Source organism: Echinops telfairi, unplaced genomic scaffold (genome assembly GCF_000313985.2).
Source record: "Echinops telfairi isolate 266 unplaced genomic scaffold, ASM31398v2 ScPeMD7_18;HRSCAF=68, whole genome shotgun sequence".
Taxonomy (NCBI): domain Eukaryota; kingdom Metazoa; phylum Chordata; class Mammalia; order Afrosoricida; family Tenrecidae; genus Echinops; species Echinops telfairi.
Genome location: NW_022103915.1, coordinates 28898600 through 28918482, shown reverse-complemented (window position 1 = coordinate 28918482; position 19883 = coordinate 28898600).

Below are 19883 nucleotides of genomic sequence, written 5' to 3'. Positions count from 1 at the left end.
CCCCCCCATCTAAAGAGAAAACTGCCCTTTCTCAGTTGAACTCTCAGGAGGCCGGCCACCAAAAAACCAGGAAATAAGATCTCAACATCCAACCACAGAGAACGACAATGACATTGGCTGGGTTTTGTGTGGTCCTCTCTCCCCCCATCTCTCCTGAAGGTTCCAGACTGGTTTGTCACTTGATCCCCAGGTCTCCCACGTTTTGCATACAGGAGGCTGATGTCTCCCAGGCCAGAGGCTCTGGAGGGCCGAGCAGAGGGTGGGAGAAGGCCCTGGGGGATTGGGAGGAGCAGGCCCTGCAGTTCCGGTCAGGGGCCAATGCTGCCTTCGGACTCTGCCCCCTCCTTAGAGGCGGAAAGGGGAGGGTAACATGCTTCTGCAGAGCCCGAAAGGCCCCGAGCCCATGCCCACGGAACAGCACCAAAGAAAAGCGCTATGTGGAAAGATCGTTTTATTTTCTAATACTGATAGTACAGCTGGAATGGCTTCTTAAGATGTATATATTTTTTAAGACGACGTGCCCCACCCCCTTTCAGCATCACTCCTCTGTACTTGTCCCTGCCTCTGTATATGTCCTCCCAAAGACCCCCGTGGAAATCGAGCACCCTGGCCCCGTGTATCTGGAATCTAATAAATAAGGAAAGGTCGCCTGGAGACTCTTCACATTTTGGGGCTCCCCGGACGCAGGGCATGCTAGCAGAGGTCGTTGTGGGTTCATGAGGCATATAAAGCAGAACGTGTGATGCAGGTCTGATGTGCTGCCCCCCTGTCCCCTTCTCGGGCAGGGTAACCCCATGCATCACAGAATCGTCTTTCTGCGTCAGCCTGCTAGCCTTCTTCCCACAGAGCCACGGGTGGGGTCTAAGCACAAGCCTTTCTCTGACATGCAGAGTCTGTCAGCAGCCAGGCTTAAACTGCGTGCATCATCGCCCAGGTGTGTGAAGTCAAACAGTGTTGCCCCGAAATCAAAGCAGGCTTTTTAGAAGCAACGTTTTCAAAATGCGAAACGAGCAATGATCCTCTGGACACGCCCTTCATCGGAAGTCTCTGCCCCTCGGAAGGCCGTGTTTCCATTATTCTCACTCTGAAAGAGTTCCGTGCTGCTGGATTTAGTTTTACACCACGTCAGAACGGCAGGTTGGGCCTCCTCGGGGGACTCAGACCATGCCCCTTTCAAATGTCCTTTGGGAGCAAGGCTGTAGGGTGGAAAGTTCCCCAGCATGCCGACCCCCACAAGAGTGCGCTTGCGCAAGCTCAGTGATCGCAACGAACTCGGCAGTGGAACCCGCCCAGCCGTTTTTTCTCACCAATGCAGTTTTCCGTTTTCTTAAAACTTCCTAATCCCTCATGATCCTCTTGTATTTGTCAAGAAGATATATCCACGTTGCCCCTTTGGAGTCCCCCAAATTAGTTACCATTATCTAAGCTGACCTCTGCCTTAAATTCAGGAATCCTCTCAGAAGCCACAGTTTTGATCGGACCTGTCGAAGAGTCTCAGACAAGTGTATGGCGAAGAGAACTTGGTTGCAGCCATCCACTAATCACTGAGACATGCGTTGCATGATGAACTTGCATATATGAACGAATGCTAGTAGCAAGACTTGGCTTCAAACCTTTAGTATTCACAAAGAGCCACTTCTTTTCTCGAAGACTGGAGAAATTGAAGTTCACATATATTCAAACCAAAAACGATCCGTTGCCTTGGGATTGTGAAATGCGAGTGTGTTTGTATGTATCGATGCTGACACTACAGACTCCACACATCTGGGACCCAGTGAGGGCCAGGGAGATAGAGGAGGGCAGAAAGAGGTCAGAGGGGACTCTTACCAGGATGTCTCCTGTTGCTAATAGATGTACCTCTGCTTATACTGGCATATTGGATCCAGTGCCTTGGCTATGTGTAAACACAGAAATGGAATGGGTTTGATGCAGGGTTCACCACGTCCAGTCTGCCTGTTGACTCTCCCCAAGCTAGCCTTGTGCACGGTAGCAAGAAGGCTGGTGGAACTTCTTTTCTGGGGAATCCCCAATTCACACCCCAGGGGGCTTTTCACTTCACACCCCAGGGATAGTTTGCTGCAAGGTTTCTACTCAAGTCCAGAGCCCCATCCAGGTGAGCTCACTTGGACTTCCGGGTGAGCAGGAAGGGAAGTTGAGAACAGGAACGTGTGTTTGCACACGCAGTGTACCTTCTGAGCACTAGGGCAGTGGGGCCTCTTGGGAGGTACTGATGCTGTCCAGGCTGGACAGAGGGGGAAACGGAGGTCCCTTAGGGTGATTAAGTGATTTTACCCGAAGGCACCTGTACAGGTCAGCTGAGCGGAAACAGGGTTCAGACCGTGTTAGTCGGGACAAGAATCCAGGAAATTCTCTCTGTTCCTACTTCTTTTGGGAGCAAAAATAAAGTTCAGCCAATATTACGGTGACATTTTTATCAGCATCTGCCCAGTTTCCCCAGTGCTGCTATTGTGTAGTCATACCACGGGTGTGTGTGTGTGTGTGTGTGCTCTACGCGGTCACATCAGGAGCTCAGCCATGCTGACGCCTGCCCTGTCCGTTGCCCAGGCATGCCTTGGTTTGTAGACCATCCTGTTGTCCTGTGTGTGCAAGAGTGTGCATGTGCCTTTTCCATGTTTCATAACCCTAAAACGATTAGGGGTACAGCAGGGCTTCAGTCCAATTCAAAATGAATCAATCATGGGGGATGGGAACATGTTTCATAGCAGCCAAAACGCTTGCCTGTTGGATTCTGACAGGAGTCGTAAACAAGGAGCGGGGCCCTTCTCAAAGATGGTGGCGGTGGACACACCGCTTTGAACGTGTGCCTGCTTAAGACACCCACGCTGAGCCTGGCGCCACTGCCTGTTTCCTCCCATCCAAGGTCACTACCATTGGGTCAGTTCTGACTCAGAGAAGCCCTATTACAGGGTAGGGTGGAGCTGGCCCTGTGAGTTTCCAAGACCAAATATTTACAAGAGGAGAAAGCCTCGTCTTTTTCCCCCAGAGCTGGCTGATGGTTTTGAACTGCTGATCTTGTAACTAGCAGCTCAGTAAGCAACCAGTAGGCCACTCAAATCCAACCAGAAAGAGATTTGGTTGTTATGCAAAGCTAGAGAAGCACTAGTAACACTGCTGGGTAAGCCAACCAAGAAGCTGCCTGTTCAAATCCACCAGCCTCTCTGCAGGGGAAAGATGAGGCTGGGTGTTCCTGTCAAAATACACAGCCTCTGAAACCTTATGATTTTGGGTCCCTATGATTTTGACAGTGGGTTCGGTTTTAGATGATGCAAACGGACCATCGCCCTTGTTTCCTTCCGCCGTGACAGAGCTGTTTTCAAACTGGTTTAGAAGCCCTGGTTTGGGAGAAATATGGACTTTCTACTCCCATAAAGAGATGCGGTCTCAGGCCCTCTAGGGACACAACAAGTCAGCGTGGACTTGATGGCAGTCATTGAGCTCATTAACACGCTACAGGCAAACACGATTTCCCCACTGTAGCACACCCACAGGTATCAAACAATATATAAAATAAAACCCTCCCACTGCCATCACTTCAGTTCTGACTCAGAGCCATACTCGGGGACTAGGAACGTGACGCCAACAACACGCATTTGCGAGCACACGATGTCGCCTACAGTGCCACGTGAGAAGCCCCATGAAGGAGGCTCATCAAGAGAAAGCCCTGAGCTAGATGCATTTAGAGGTCAGGGCCCAGGACAAAGCTGGGCCCCTGGACAAAACAGGGAAAGATTTTAGGGCACAATCCTTGGCTTGCACATTGGCAGATGGGGGTGGGCCTCTCAGACGTGGCTGGCCCTGGCCAAGGTCACTCTGCCAGTCACAAGTCTGCCAGGGTGGGGAGGAATAACAGTATCAGGGACAGAAGAGGGGATGGAGTGGCCCCTGCTCTACACTCAGGCCACTGCTGTGTTTAGGATGGGACCCCAGAGCAGGAGAGGGGAGGGACCTAGGACAGAGGTGGGAGGGTGGGCCCGGAGGAAAGCGTCTGACTCGGAGGGAGGAAATGATCCTGGAAGGAGACCAGGTTCCCCCAGCTTCCTCTGGAAATTGCTTTGTTTAAAATGCAAAGTGCAGATGCGTCCGATGACATCTCTGCATCCATCACTCTATGCAAATGCCGGCCCTGGGGAAGAGGGCCCCTGTAAGTCACTCGATCCCCTAATCAAGTGTGTGGGGGGGTGATGACAGGCCAAGGGAGAAGCACCGGGCGGGAGAGCTTGCCACTCAGACAGAGGCTGATTCGGGGTGGAGGATGGGCAGTTCTTACCTGTGCCCAGTGGGTGAGATGAGCTGGGGCAGCTGCTCCATTCCCACCCCCAACCCCTAGCTATCAAGATGCTGCTTTGAGAATTGAAAGACCGAACTCCAAGCCAGGAGCTGCGGGGCTCAGGGACAGTGACTTAAATTCCTTCTCCTGTGAGACTGGAACGTTCGGCACCAGGAAAGCTTGGGCATGGAAGTCACTTTCAGTCGAATCCCCAGGAACTTTTAGGGACGAAGACTGCCCTGGGTTGTTTCCATCAATCACCACACCATACCCTTCCCCCTGGGGTTTCAGCCTCAGTGACAAAAGCGCATCGCCCTGGTAGGAACTCCAGGTCAAATGCAGGATGCCCAGGAAAACGTGCATTCTGAGTAAACAATGAGTGCTCTTGTTTAGAATAAGTATGTCCCCAAAACAGATCTATCTTGGCAGCAGTACAGCCAGAGTGATCCTTAGATGCAAGGATGGTGAGACCATCGCATGTACTTTGGACATGTGGTAAGGAGAAACCAGTCCCTGGAGAAGGACATCATGCTTGGTAAAAAGGGGCAGCAACGAAGGGAAGGCCCTCAACGAGATGGACGGACACAGTGGCTACAACAATGGCTCAGACCTAAGAACCATGATGGGGATGGCACAGACCTGGGCAGTGACACGACCGCTGAAGACAAAGCGGTGCACAAGCAAATGTGGGGAAGCAAGCTGAGGGTGTCCACTATCAAAAGATACAGCGTCTGGGATCTTCAAGGCTTGAAGAGAAACAAGCGGCCATCTAGCTGAGAAGCAACAGAGCCCACATGGAAGAAGCACACCAGTCTGCATGATCATGAGGTTTTGATGGGATCAGGTATCAGGCATCAAAGACCCAAAACAAAATATCATATTGATGTGAATGGGGGGCAGGGGGAGGGTGGAGTGGAGACCCAAAGCCCATCTGTAGACAATTTGTCACAAGGAACAGACGAGCCTATCAGGGTGTAGTATAGCACTGACGACCAATAATGAGAGTAGTGATACCAGGAGGGGAAGAGGAAGGTAGGGGGAGAAAGGGGGAATCGATCACAATGATCGACATAGAACCCCTCCCAAGGGGACGGACAATAGAAAAGTGGATGAAAGGAGACAGCGGTTGGTGTAAAAAGACATGAAAAGAAATTTATAAATTATCAAGGGATCATGAGGGAGGGAGGGGGATGAGCTGATACCAAGGGCTCAAGTAGAAAGAAAATGTTTTGAAAATGCTGGCAATGTATGTGCAAATGTGCTTGACCCAATGGATGGATGAATGGATTGTAATAAGAGCTGTAAGAGCTTCCAATAAAGTGATTTAAAAACAACAACCGGGTGGTGTTTCCTTCTGTGGCACATAGGGTCCCCTTGAGCCAGAGCTGACCTAATGGCACCCATCACCAGCAGCACAGCTCAAATGATGTGTGGGCTTCTCGTTGCTGTTTGTTATTTTTCCGGTCTTCAAACTGGACTGATGGCCTGTGTTTCCATTTGCTAAATCTGGCAAGCCATTTAGCTGTGGACGGCCCGTTCCATTTAGTGCACGTGGGGTCCAGTTTGCAGGGATTGCAGGGATGGGGCAGGACTGGGCAGTGCTTCCCCGGGGAAGCAGTAGCCATCATGCAAGCACAAGTTGCGTCTGGAATTACCCATCCCATCGCTCGGTCCTCCTGGTCCTGCCTTGTGCAGCCCCCCAGAACAAGAGGGATGTACCCCCATGCCCTACAGCTGCTCAGGAGCAGAGCCAGGCTCGTCAGTGCCCTTGGGGCCCTTGATCCTGATCTCTCAACTCTTCTGTGGTCTTTCCTGGGCTGCCCTTTAGGCTGGATGCAGGATTCCTGAGCTGGAGCCCGGCTCAGCTCTTTCCTGTCTGGGCAACCTTGGCCAACCCCTCAGTTTCTCTGAGATGACTTCCTGAGGAAGGTGGCTTTCAAAGACAGTAAAGCACACCCACATCCACCGTGCACACCCGGATGCTTAGGATTATCTAGAATTTGGAAAATGCCCCACGTCACAGGGAAGGAAACAAGGCAGGGGGGTTGGGCAGCGTAGTGTCTCCTGCACGTTCGCATCACTAACCCGTCAGTCATTTGCCAAACCCGAGTAATAGGGACCAGAGTCCTTCTTATTTTCAGGAAATCAGCAGAACCTTCCCCAGCCCTCCTTGTGTCCACCTCCACTGATCTCACGGGGGCGCCCCGTGTGCTAAGCAAGCAGTGGCACGGAGCCGCCACCAGAGGCGCTGTTGCAGCTGAGATCACTGTTGTCGGGTGGATTTTGACCCAGAGTGGCGCCATGCGACAGGGTAGAAGTGCCTGCGTCACGAGGGTTGTCTAGGTTGTAATCTTTGCAGGAGCACATCGCTAGGTCTTTCTCTCATGGAGCCGCTAGGTGGGCTAAACACCCCTCTGACCTTTGGGTTAGCTAGTAAGCACTTCATCGTCGCACCACCAGGCTCCTGTGACGCTGAGGGTGCATCCCTGGAGACTATCTTAGCCCACCAGTAGGACTAATAAGGAGGTTCTGGGTGGCACAAAGGGTTACGTTCTCAACTTCTATCTCACGGTTGGTGGTTTGAACCTGCCCAGAAGCCCCTGCTTATGAAGCTCACAGCCTTGAAAACTGTAAGGAGCAGCTTGGCCCTGGCTGCACAGGGTCACCATGAGTCGCACTGGCTTGACAGCCACTGACAACAACAAGGACATCGTGTTTGGCCAAGGGGAGGGGCAGCAGAGAGAAGGAAGACCCTCATGGAGACGGAGTGACGCAGTGACTGTGACCACAGGCTCAGGCATCGGAACAAGGCTGAGGGCGGCTCAGGCCTGGGCACTGTTTGGTTCCATTGTGCACAGGGTCGCTACAGGCCAGGGCTGTCTCGATGGTCCTTAACAGCAATGACAAGCGAGTGGCACAGAGGATGTGGTGGCCCTTCCTACGTGGGGAACGCCAGGTTTGGTTTCCGGCCAGTGCATCTCACACACAGCCACCTCTCATCCGTCCCTGAACAGGCCTCAGCCGAGTGTCCATCGATGAAAACCCAATGGGTCGCAAGGGTCTGCTGGTGCATCAGGCCCCCGTGTTGAGGTGGGACTCCATACTTGCTAACAACCAGAGTGACTTATACGGACGTCTGGACAGAGTGCCCCAGGAATGAACAGGCCAATCAGGAGGAGAGGGATGAATGACAAGCGATTCTGAATATGAATTCAAATGCTGGACACTTCATCCAGTTACCATCTGGACAACTGTCTGTGTTGAGTAATAAGAAAGGACTCACTGTCAGTCACTCAGTCACTCAGTCACTAACTCACTCTCACTCACTGACTCATCCACTCACTCACTCTCTCACTCACTCACTCACTCACTCACTCACTCACTCTCATTCCCTGACTCTCTCTCACTCACTCTCACTCACTCTCTCACTCTCATCCACTCACTCACTCTCACTCTCTCACTCACTAACTCACTCACTCTCTCACTCTCAGTCACTCACTCACTAACTCACTCACTCTCTCACTCTCATTCACTCACTCACTCTCTCTCTCACTCTCATTCACTCACTGTCAGTCACTCAGTCACTCAGTCACTAACTCACTCACTCTCACTCACTGACTCATCCACTCACTCACTCTCTCACTCACTAACTCACTCACTCTCTCACTAACTCACTCACTCACTCTCTGACTCTCATTCACTCACTCACTTACTCTCATTCACTGACTCACTCACTCTCTGACTCTCATTCACTCACTCACTTACTCTCATTCACTGACTCATTCACTCACTCTCATTCACTAGAAAGAAAAATAAATAAATAAATAAATTAAGTAGATTATGCCTTTGATCTTCTATACTCCTCTCTCCAATGCGCTCTATTTAGTAACCACTGTCCTCCCGTCCCTCGATTGTGGATAGAGGGAGTTCTCCAAAGACGTATTTCTTATCCAGTTCTCACAAATGATTCTGTCATCCATAGACTTCTGCACACAGGATTCTCACAATCTAGTCTCTGATATGAATCCTTCCTCTGATTTCGGATTATATGATTTACAATACTTCAATGATGGATGATGGTGTGCTTCTTCCATGTGGACCGAGTTGACATCTCACTTAGATGGCTGCTTGTTTGGAGGGAAGACTTTAAGACCCCAGACACTATTTTACCTGATAGCTGGACACCATCTCATTTCTTCACCACACTTTGCTCGAGCACCTATATCTTCTGTGTTCCCTTCCTGAGGGCAAGTATCGAGCAGGGCCATGATGTCAAAACTAATTGTTCTTAAGTTAGAGCTAGATTTTTGTGCAAGCCCAAAATCCATTCCTGGATCTATGTTTTTGATTTTTAAAAATTTATTATGAATTGGGAGTTGATACATATGTTATATCATATCATTCCATAGTTCAATCACGTCAAGCAGAATTGCTTCCATAATCAGTTCGTTTTCTTCCTGGACTCCTTGACACCATCTCTCTTTTACCTCCACCTCAGTACCTACCCCCCACCCCCAACCCTGCAAAACCCATACTCTACTTGCCGTCCCTATAGGTTCATCAATCTTGGGGTTCATTTACCGAAATACAGAAAAATCATATACCACAACTTCAAGGGGGTGACCCCCTCTGAGATACACCCTAATAAAACTAAAACAAAATATAACAGAATGTTTTCCACAGGTTTGCCAGAATAATGCATATCTTCATACAGCACACAGGGCATGGATGTAGAAAGCCCAGGATTATCCCCCTACCAAGCAGTTCACATTCCTGTGACAGCTGTCCTCTGCTCCTCAGATAGCATGCATTTTCCTACTCCCCTCCTCCGTCTGTCTTCCCTCGAGGCTACTCTCCCCTGTTTCCACCTGCCTCACCCGTCCTCTCTGGGGCTTTGTGCCATCAAAGGGCTCTCCTCTCTTGTACCTTTGACCGTGTCCAGTCCACTGGCTCCTTCTCTTTCAGCTTCAACCTTTTTGTCCCTGAGGACCTTTGATGCTGCCTTTCTTTGTCTCCTTCCCACTCTTTCCCCACGCCTAGGCCTTCCGCTGACCCCCGCCCAACCACACCAACCTTTCCCAAGGGTACGGGCGCTGCCTTTCTCGGCTGCGCTTTGCTTCTCCAAGGCTTTCAGAGCCCGCCTGTACTTTGCCTTTACCGCGGTCTGCCTGGGTCTTCACGGTCATCTCCTGGCCAGAACGCAAAGTCCCTGCCTTCTGTCTTAGCACCTGGAGCGCGGAGCACAGCACTTTGCCCAGAGCAGCTTAGCAAGTGTTTACTGAGTTTAGTTCAACAAGGGTGCTTGTTGGTTGGGCCACTGGGAACCAAGGTAAGAGTTTCTTGAGGGGGAAAGCCAAGTGGTGAATCTCCTCCGTGGTGGGGGGCAGGCAGGTTGGGTTGGACGTGACGGGCTGGAAGAAAGTGAGCAAGAAGGGGGAGCAGGCAGAGGGTGCCAGCTTCTACAGGAGGATGATAAATGATAACAGTGCTGGGAACAAAACCAAACATCCTTCATGCTGTCAGAGCAATGAAGCCAGCACATTGGCATGGCCTTGCTTTTGGAAGAGGCACAGGCACTCAGTCCCCTTCTGCTCAGAGTCAAAGGGCCAATTCATCTTCGTTTGGAGAGCTTTTGGAAATGGGGGGAGACGGGTACCATAGGATTGGTGAGAGGGGGAGAAGTCAACCTGAGCCAGCTGTCCCCCTCAATGTCTCCTCTCTGGGACAACAGTGGTCTCACGTGATTCCATTGACCCTCCATGACAAGAGTCAACCAGATGCCCAGAGTCAACCAGATGCCCAGAGTCAACCAGATTCCCTAGACTTTTATTTGTGTCAAAGAATTTCATCGCACCTTCTTCCATGATTCCCCTAAGATTAAGGGGGGGAAATACTCTAGGAATAAGCAAACTGTGAAGACAAATGGGTGCATAAGCAAATGTGGCGAAGAAAGCTGATGGTGCCCAGCTATCGAAAGATATAGCGTCTGGGGTCTTAAAGACTTGAAGGTAAACAAGTGGCCATCTAACTCAGAAGCAACAAAACCCACATGGAAGAAGCACACCAGCCTGTGCGATCATGAGGTGTCGAAGGGATCAGGTATCAGGCATCATCAGAACAAAAAATCTTATCATAATGAATGAGGGGGGTTGTGCGGAGTGGAGACCCAAAGCCCATTTGTAGGCCACTGGACATCCCCTCACAGAAGGTTATCGGGGAGGAGACGAGCCAGTCAGGGTACGATGTAACAATGATGAAACATATAACTTTCCTCTAGTTCCTAAATGCTTCCTCTCCCCCCTACTATCATGATCCCAACTCTACCTTCCAAATCTGGCTAGACCAGAGGATGTACACTGGTACAGATAGGAACTGGAAACACAGGGAATCCAGGACGATGATCCCTTCAGGACCAGTGGTGTGAGTGGCGATACTGGGAGGGCAGAAGGAGGGTGGGTTGGAACGAGGGAACTGATTACAAGGATCTGCATGTGACCTCCTCCCTGGGGGATGGACAACAGAAAAGTGGGTGAAGGGAGACGTCGGACAGGGCAAGATATGACAAAATAATAATTCATAAATTATCAAGGGCTCATGAGGTAGGGGGAGCGGGGAGGGAGGGGGAAAATGAGGAGCTGATGCCAGGGGCTTAAATGGAGAGCAAATGTTTTGAGAATGATGAGGGAAATGAATGTACAAATGTGCTTTACACAATTGATGTATGTATGGATTGTGATAAGAGTTGTATGAGCCCCTAATAAAACGATTAATAAAAAGAGAATAAGCGAAGCACACCTATCGAGGGTGATGAGAAGGTCCCAGAGACTTCTCTGTCCTGTTTTCTGCCTTTGCTCCCTTCTGACCGGCCCGCCCATAGAGCTCCAGGGACCTACTTTAACGTAGTTCCTACTTCTCCTCCCTCATCCTGGCCCAATTCACTGCCCTCGATGAGTCCAACCTTAGCCTCGCTCTCTTCAGAAGGAAGGAAGGAAAAAGGAATGCGGGAAGTCACTGCACCACTCGCCAACAATCCGGGACAACAGCCAGTCAACCAACTTGACCCTCAAGAATCGTGACGGCAGGGGCAGGGAGCACTAGAACTGACATCCATTGCACCACTCGGTGTAAAGGTGACTGAGCCCTAGAGGGGTGGGGAGGAGAGGGTCTAAGGTAGGTGTGGTGGTGATTGCACCATCCCCCTTGCTATGATTGAATGATTGAACTATTTAGGAGCACAGGGGGCACTGCTGGTAACGCCCATGGCTGCTCTCGGAAAGACTGCGGCTCAAACCCACGCCGAGGCTTCGAGGGAGAGTGACTGAACGATTCAATCGTATGATATGTAAACTATGTGCCAATGAAACTGTTGGAAAGTAAAGAGTCATGATGGCTGTGTTGAGTTTACAGCTACAAAGACAGACTGGCCCTTCCTCAGATAATAGGAGAGAAGATTCGTTTTCTTCTCTGTTTTCCATTTAGCCAGTTTTGGGGGTCCCTAAGATTTTGATGGCATGGTGGATTGTGCACTGCGCTGCTAACTACATGGTCGGGAGTTCAAATACCCCAGAGCCACTCTGTGGGGAAAAGATGAGATTGTCTATTTCTGAAGAAACTTAATGTCTCAGAAACCCACAGGGGACAGCAAGTCGATGCTGTCCTATAGGGTCACTATGAGTGAGAATCAACTTGATGGCAACGAGGCTTGACATTCACAGGACAGTCCCTCCAGTGATAGTTCAGATGTGTGTCCCTCGACTGGACCTCGGTTGTCAGTGGTTTAGCATTCAGATGTAGTCCTCCTCCGCGCTGACACTGAGTATAATGCAATCACGTCCAGGATGAGATCTACCACCAGCAGCCCATCAACTGAAAATTGTATCCTGCTTCCAATCTATGTGGCTACTGGAAAATCTTGTTTGCTTTTTGCTGGGTCTGGACCCTGCCTTTGGCTCATCAATCTCTGGTTTTGGGGGTTTTGCTTTATTTTTACTTTAACCAAAAGTCTGCCAGATTGTCTGCCCATCTTGTGAGTCATCATAGGCCTGCCCTCTGACCTGCTGACCTTGCACTGCTGCAGCCACCAGCAGTTGATGGTGTCCATGCCAATGTTGGGTTCATCGGCCACCCTGGCTAGGAGAGTCAGGAGACCTCAGGTTTAACATCTGACTCAGGATCCAGGCTTGGATCCTGCCTGGACTTGAACTTTCGCACTTCTACAGTGTTGTGAGCCATTTTCTTGAGACCGATTTCTCTCTCTTTAGACACACAGATGAGCACCTTGCATGTAGCTTCTCTACGACACCTGCCAAATCCTGGTTTTCATCACCTACCTGCTGGCCTTTCTTTCATTCATTCACCTGTGCAGCCTGCCGTCTGACCTGAGGATCTCGTCCTTCGGCCCCCACAGCTCCATTCACTAAGAGAAGTCCCCAGCGTGGCATCTGACTCCCCGACTTGGAATTTGCCAGCCTTTACCAGTGTGAAATTCATCCATGAGATAAATCTGTTTATATAGACATATCTGTAAGCTTTGCGGCGTTGTTTCTCCTGAAGACCGACCTAAGGCACTCCCTAAGTCTCACTCTTCTATCCCTGCCCCATGTCTAACTCATCTGTATCCTCAGGCACCCTACATGGCTATATGCATCCCACTGGGGGATGTTACATCTTACAAAACACTAGACTTGTGCCACCTACCCGTCTATTTTACTCGGTTAAAAAAGAAGTTCTCTTCATTCATTCCCACCCTGTATCTGTCTGTTCTTTGAAACGCTGAGTAAATGTGGTCCTCAGTAACCAGCACTTTCAACCCACACCTGTCAGGCACTCTGGTTAGACTGCAGCTTTCCAACCTCCTGATCTGGGGGTCCCATGCGGGACCCCTGCGCTTCTCCACCTGGGGGATATATACACCACATAAAATTATATATGTTCCAGACCTTGTCTTACACTCATTACTCTTCATTAGACCTAATTAGAATGCCACTGGCTAATCATAGAATTCAAATGCACCATGTAATGATTAAAAATAATGGTGATGTTCACTTCCCATCTCTCCCAACATGGCCTTTTTCTCTCTGCACACCGGAAATCTGCATATTTGAGATTCTTTGCTTGACTTTGTCCCTTCCACTGAGGAGGGGGACAGACAGAGGAGGCGAGAGTAAGCCTTTGGGGTGTCAGTGACGAGGAGTCCGCTTCTAGACATTTGCTCACTTAATTCTCTTTGCAGTTTTTCGCTTGTTACACATGCATGCATTTCTTATTGAAGGATCTTGGGATGGGGTGACTTAAAATCTGTGGCAGATAATTTTAACATCACTCACTGCCATTTGGGGGTTAGCATCGATTGTCTTTGTTTTAAAAAAATTCAATTTGAAGTCTTCCTGGCTCTTGGTCCAGTGTGTGATGATGATGATTATTACTGAAACCTGGACATTTTCATCATAGTTTTGTTGACAATGCCCAGGATAACGTACACCAGGTCAGCAGCTTCTCCACGTCCATTTCAGCGGCATTGCTTTTGATTCTATCCTGTGAGTTGGGCAACCACTCTCCCCCTCCACCCCATTAACATGAGCTCACTGTCCTCCAGCTTCCTATCAAATCTTTCGAGTTGCTGTTATCAGTCTGATCCCATACAGAGAGATCTTAAAAGAACCCAGGGTTCAAGGCAGGCATTGCTTACTAGTTAAGCTAACCTATTTGGTTTTAAGTAGACCTCCAGGAATATGCTTGAAGCCTAGACTTCCTGAGTGTTACATAGTGAGACTTGGAATCTTATTTAGATCTTCCGTGTTAGCTGACTTTCTGTAACACTGCTTTAGTAAGGGGAGCTCGTGGTGCCCAGTGGTGGTGGGGTGATACCTCATTATGCCAACTGGGATCCTTAGCAGACACAGGGAGAGAGAATCCCACGACCAGCAGGAGAGAAGAACCAGGCGTGAAGCACGTCTGAGCTCCATGCATGGCGAGGCAGCAAGGAGCAGTGCCAAGACCGTGAGACAGAGCAGGGAGCAGCTCTGGGACCATGAGATGGCAGAGCAGGTTGCCCGGTCCAGTGCAGTCCAGTCCAGGTTTCTTACCGAATTTTGTTGACACCAAGAGAGGAGTCTCTCTTTACTGCTGATGGAAGTAGGCATCGGCTCTCTCACTGGAAGTGGCAGAAGGTGATCTTCAGATGGTGACGCCAGCTACTGACACCATGGGTCAGAGGTCCGCATTACTGCTCAGTGTGGATGAGAACTCCTGCTCCCTGGTCAGTTATCTCTAGCGCCCACCGCCCTGGTACGGAGGACTAGGAAACTTTGCGGCAACTGATGAGATTGGCTTTTGCAGAGGTGAGTGGGGGCAAGTGGGAGTTTCCGTTTTCCTGTGTTGTTTGGCTACGATTGACGGATGGTTGTCTAAAATGTTCTGTTTCGCTACATTGCCCTTTGCCTAGTCTTTGTCCAAGGGGAATGAAAGTTTTCTGGGGGGCCCCTATAGTTTTTCCCAGGCTGCCGGCCTCTCCGGCTTCAAGTCTGGGATCTGTGGCGTGAAATAGAGGAACCCAAGACCCCCACACACATCGATCTTTGCATCCTTGCACCTCTCGCTGCTCGGTCTCCTCCTTCCCCCCTTCCAGAGTCTTCTTGAGATTGTTCTAGATGGCGTGTCCAGGGTTCGTTCTGGTGGTTTGTCACAAGCCAGAGAGCAAGGTCGATTCCCCCGGGCCTGATTGACCTGCATGTCTGTGTGCCCTCTCCCTGAAGCTGGAGCTGCAGCCTTCACCCTGTGTCTGCCAAGTGGAAGGCTTGGGAGTTGGCAGAGGTTGGCTGATCGCCCTCTGGCCTGCAGGCACCATACTCACAGTCTTTGCTGCACCTGCTGTGATAGAACCAGAACTCAGGACTGGGTATTAGGGAGGAGCTGGTGCTGGTGCGCAGGCCAAGGTAGCCCCTGATCCATCCCCAGTAATGACTTTTTCTTGATCAGTCATGACACGGGCACCAAGGTGGCCCTGTGGTTCAGAGTAGCACTTCATAAACTTATATACAGATAGAGCGCCCGGCTGTCTTCTTAAAATGCAGATTCTGATGCAGTAGATGTCGTGGGAGCAGGGGCCAAGATACTGAATTTCCAGCAAGTTCCTGGATGCTGCCCACGCCCTGCGTCCTCCCCGGCCTGAGAACCACACGTGGAGTCTGGAAAGTAGGGCTTGGGCTTTGGAATCAGTGTCGAGATCCTAGCTCTGGTTACCAACTGACTGGCAAGTCACTTAACTGCCCCCCGCCCCCCACTTTTTTCCTATATAACAGTCTCAATTTACCCCACGGGGTCCTGGTGAGGATTTACTTGGCAAGCTCTGAGCAGCACCCGGAACACAAGAAGCCCACAATCCAGAGCCCATTGCTTGGCCATGAGCTGCCTGGCCCTCGGCCCTGATGACTGGGCTGCCGGTGGCTGCAGGGACCGTATGGGCCTGCTGATGGCACATGCAGGGTTAATGCTCCTGCCCCCGAGAAAAATGTTTTGTGTTAAGGAGTCAAGTGGCTGCTGGGAAGGAAAAGGAGGGTGGGGGGGAGAGAAAGCCCCTTTTTTATTATTCCAAGGTGCATTTTAATTTGCACAGGCGACGTCGCGTCTGTGATGGATGACACAGAGGAAAAATTACAGCCCAGGATGCCCAGCAAAGGGGGGAAGAATCAAAGAGATCTCATAAGGATTAAAAAACAGCCCATTGTGGTGCTGCGTCCTGATCAGGGGCTGGGGGTTGGGCACGCAGGCAAAGGAAGAGATTGGCAGGGAACATGCCCTTGCCCCTCCGTAGCTTCCTGGGGTGGTCAGCCAGCCTTGGCGTTCTTGGTCTTGTAGCTGCAGGAGTGGGTGCAGCTTCTGAAGGAGCTTACCCTGGACCGAATGGGTCTTGGGGCTCCAGGCAGATTCCTCCCCTAAAGCCCTGGCAAGACTGGGGTTCAATGCCGAGGGAGGAAGGTACCAGGCAGAGCCCAGAACAAACCAACTGCCCTCATGCCAATTCTGACTCGCGGTGTCCCTGCGTGAGGCAGAGCTAGTCCTTGGTAAGCTGAGAGTCTGTGGGAGGGACGCTCCATCTTCTGGACTCTGGTCTCCCCTTCGGAAGGCACCACCACCCTCCCTGTCAGCCACCTTGGAATGGACGCGGGATTCTCTTAGATACCGTCTCTCAGGAACACAGCTCAGGAAACCTGGGGGCCCCCTCCCTTTCTCCTGGGGGGTATTGCACATATGGGCAGAAGGAGAGCAGCCTGCCCTGGGGGGGGTGGGGGGGCTGCAGCAAGCGGGGAGTTCTCTCTACCTGCGGGTGAGCCTGGTGGCGCAGAGGATGGGCTCTGGAGTCCGAGGGGCAGAGGGCGTTTGGAACCTGACTTTCCTACTGGAGAGCTGTGTGGCCTGGCTAGGTCATTTAACCACTGTGTGCCTCTGCCTCTTTGAAGCGGAAATAAAATAGTGCTGAGCTCACGGCACCCATCATTTCCCAGAGCGGCTGGCACCTTGGGGTGAGACCTCTGCCCTCCAGCACCATGAGAGAATCCATTGCTCTGGTTTAGGCCTTTCCTATTGAATAGCTGTGTGGCCAGAGGGCTCACCCCAAGGTGCCAGCCACCCCATCCTCCCTCCCGAAGCTCTCTCCTGACCGAGGGGGGTTTGGGACACTCCACGTGTCTCCCTAGTTTCTGGCGGCTGCTAAGCAGTCCTGGGCATTCGTTGCTTGGAATGTCCCACTGACCTTGGACGTCTGCCTCCAGCTTCGCAGGACCTCTTTCTGTGTCTCTCCCTCCTTCTCAAGGCTCCGGCCCGGGGCCCATCCACCATCACACCTGTGAAGACCCTCTTTCCAAGAAGGCCCCATTCACAGACACGGGGGCCGGGCCTTGTCTCAGATGCCTGGTGGAATGAAAGGAGGCTGCCCCCTACCCCCTCTTTGCCTTTAGGAGTGAAATTGAGGCAAATGTAGAATTTCTAGGAGCCCCGGTGGTGGAATGAGTTACGAATTGCCCTGCTAACCTCAAGGTCAGTGGTTCAAACCCACCGCTGGCTCTAGAGGAGAAAGACATGGCTATCGGCACTTGGAAAGACTTAGTGTCTCGAACCCCCCGGGGCAGTTCTCCCCTGTCCTATGGGGTCACTGGGAGTCAGAGTCGATGAGCTGCCATGCCGTTTGGTTTTCAGTTTCAGACCTTTTCTGTGAAGACACTCACCACACAGGTGGCCCGGGAAGGGAGGTGGCCTTTTCCTGCAGCAGGTTCACCCGAGACGGTGGCAGTACAAGAATCAATGCAACAGGGAGCCCCCCTGAAACACCCCTTCCTCAGACAGCCGCTCTCCCCTCGTGCAAGGCACCTTGTACCCTCATTTCCCACTCACGACGGATGCTGTGAATAGCTAGCCTTTGGCGACCACTCTGAGGTAGGCCCGGCCCTGTTTTAAGCACTAGCATGTATCCATTCATTGATCCCTTGAATAATCCGAGAGGCAGGATCTATTATTGGCTGCTTCCTTCAGCTAAGGAACAAGCCACGAGAGACGTCAAGGATCTCATCTGAGAGTTCAGAGCCCAGGCCTTGTGGTAGGTCATCTGGCTTCAGAGCCAAACTTCTCCTGAACTTCTGTCTCCTTGGACAACGACCGGCCAGCATGCTGGACGCCCTGCCAGTGGGCACGAGCCTTTGAGGCGCCCCTGCACTCGGAGCAGCTGTGTGAGAGTGTGTCACACTGCCTCACACACAAGGCAAGCACCGGTTTACTTGTGCGGATTTAATAATCTATCGTGAGTGATTTCACGTGAAGTTGTGGAACTCGGGCCTTGCTTCCCAGACAGTCTTTGACACTGAGCTCCTAAAAAGGCAAACCCACTGCCACCAAGTCCCTGCTGACTCACAGCCACCCTGCAGGACAGGGTAGAACTGCCCCTGTGGTTTCCGAGACAGTGGCCTGAACTACTACCCACTTGTCCACTCTAGGTATTTTATAAGTGAAGCATCCTTTCTTTTTCCTTGTGTCTGCTACTCTTCGGTTACACTGAAGTGGGGATAATGCTTATTCTTCCTGTCTCATAGATGACTGCAAGGCTCAAGCAAGGTTGGCCTTGACTGCTGTTAGCTGTGGTCCTTCCGTCTCATATCTGGTTAGTCACACAGCTTGGCTGCCGAGGGGCAGCGGTGCCAGGAAAGGGCCCTCTGCCCAAGAGTCCCTCTCCTACCATCAACTCTGTGGATCCCAGAAGTCCACCATTAGTGATGCATTTGGTTGGAGGTCTCGTCATCCTTGGAATCCTTTGGGAGAAGTGCGTCTTCCTGTTTTCACAGGCAATCGCTTGGAGAAATGGTTGTTCACTTTTATGGACTTGAAACCTGACCTTGTTTGAGAGTCTGAGGAAAACTATGGATCTTCTGTTCAGAAACATTCACAGATTCCTGGGAATTCAGAGATCAGCTTGGCAGTCGCGCTCAGGAACTTGGCTGCAGCCTGTCCTGCGTCCGTGCCCCCTCCTGCGTATGTTCCCCTTTGTTGACCTTTGTGGACCGCCTACAACAGATATACTCAACACCTTACCCGTTTTCTCCCAGCATCCTGTTTCCTTGCTTTAATCATTTTCTCGGGGGCTCTCACAGCTCTTATAACATTCCATGCACCAACTGTCTCAAGCATATCTGTACCTAGGTTGCCATCATCATTTCCAAAACATTTTCTTTCTCCTTGAGCCCTTGATATCAGCTTCTCTTTTTCCCCCTTCTCTCCCTCCCTCCTACCCTCATGAGTCCCTGATCAATGATATATTGTTATTATTATTTTGTACTTTACACTGTCCGTTGTCTCCCTTCACCCATATTTCTGTTATTCATCCCCTTTGGGGGTGGGGGACTAGATATCCAGCCTTGGGATGGGTTCCCCCTTTCTCAGCATCCTGTTTTCAAAGACATCGCTGACCTCTTCTGTTAGTCCCTGCCTGAAGGTCCTTCTCTGGCCACAGATCCTGCTCGGCCTACCTGCCTGGAATAGGTGTGACATACTGGGGAGTTCATGCCCAGGTTCCTGTCAACCAAGGACAGACGGTGTGGATAAATAAAAGCTCCGACATCTTTAGCTCTCCTGGGGGGCAGTCCCAGGGCTCCCTCTATACAAACTCCCCGAGGGCCTCCTGGGAGTGGAGCCCCAGTTGCCCAGAATAGAACTGTCCCTCTAATGCACATTCTACTCACCTTCCCTTCACGGTCTCAGATTCTCACGCCCCACGGGAGCTCCCCAGGGTCACCTCTGAAACGCACGACATGCAGCCCCGTCTGGCTCGGGTCGGCCTTTGATGGAGGCTGGCCTAAGACAACACCCTCCGCTAATCTTTTCCTCAACAGTTTTATTGGCATCTCATTCACAAGCCATAGCGTTCAATAGTTCAATCCTATCAAGAAGAGTCGTACAGTCGGGGCGGGCCCCAACCCCAACTACTATGTGGACACCTGCCCCCTCTCCCCAGAAGAATTTATTTCAAAGGACGGCACTGAAGCTGCAGCTCCTGGAGAGGGGCATATCTGATCAGAGCACACGGGAGCAGATGAAGGGGGAGGAGGAGAGA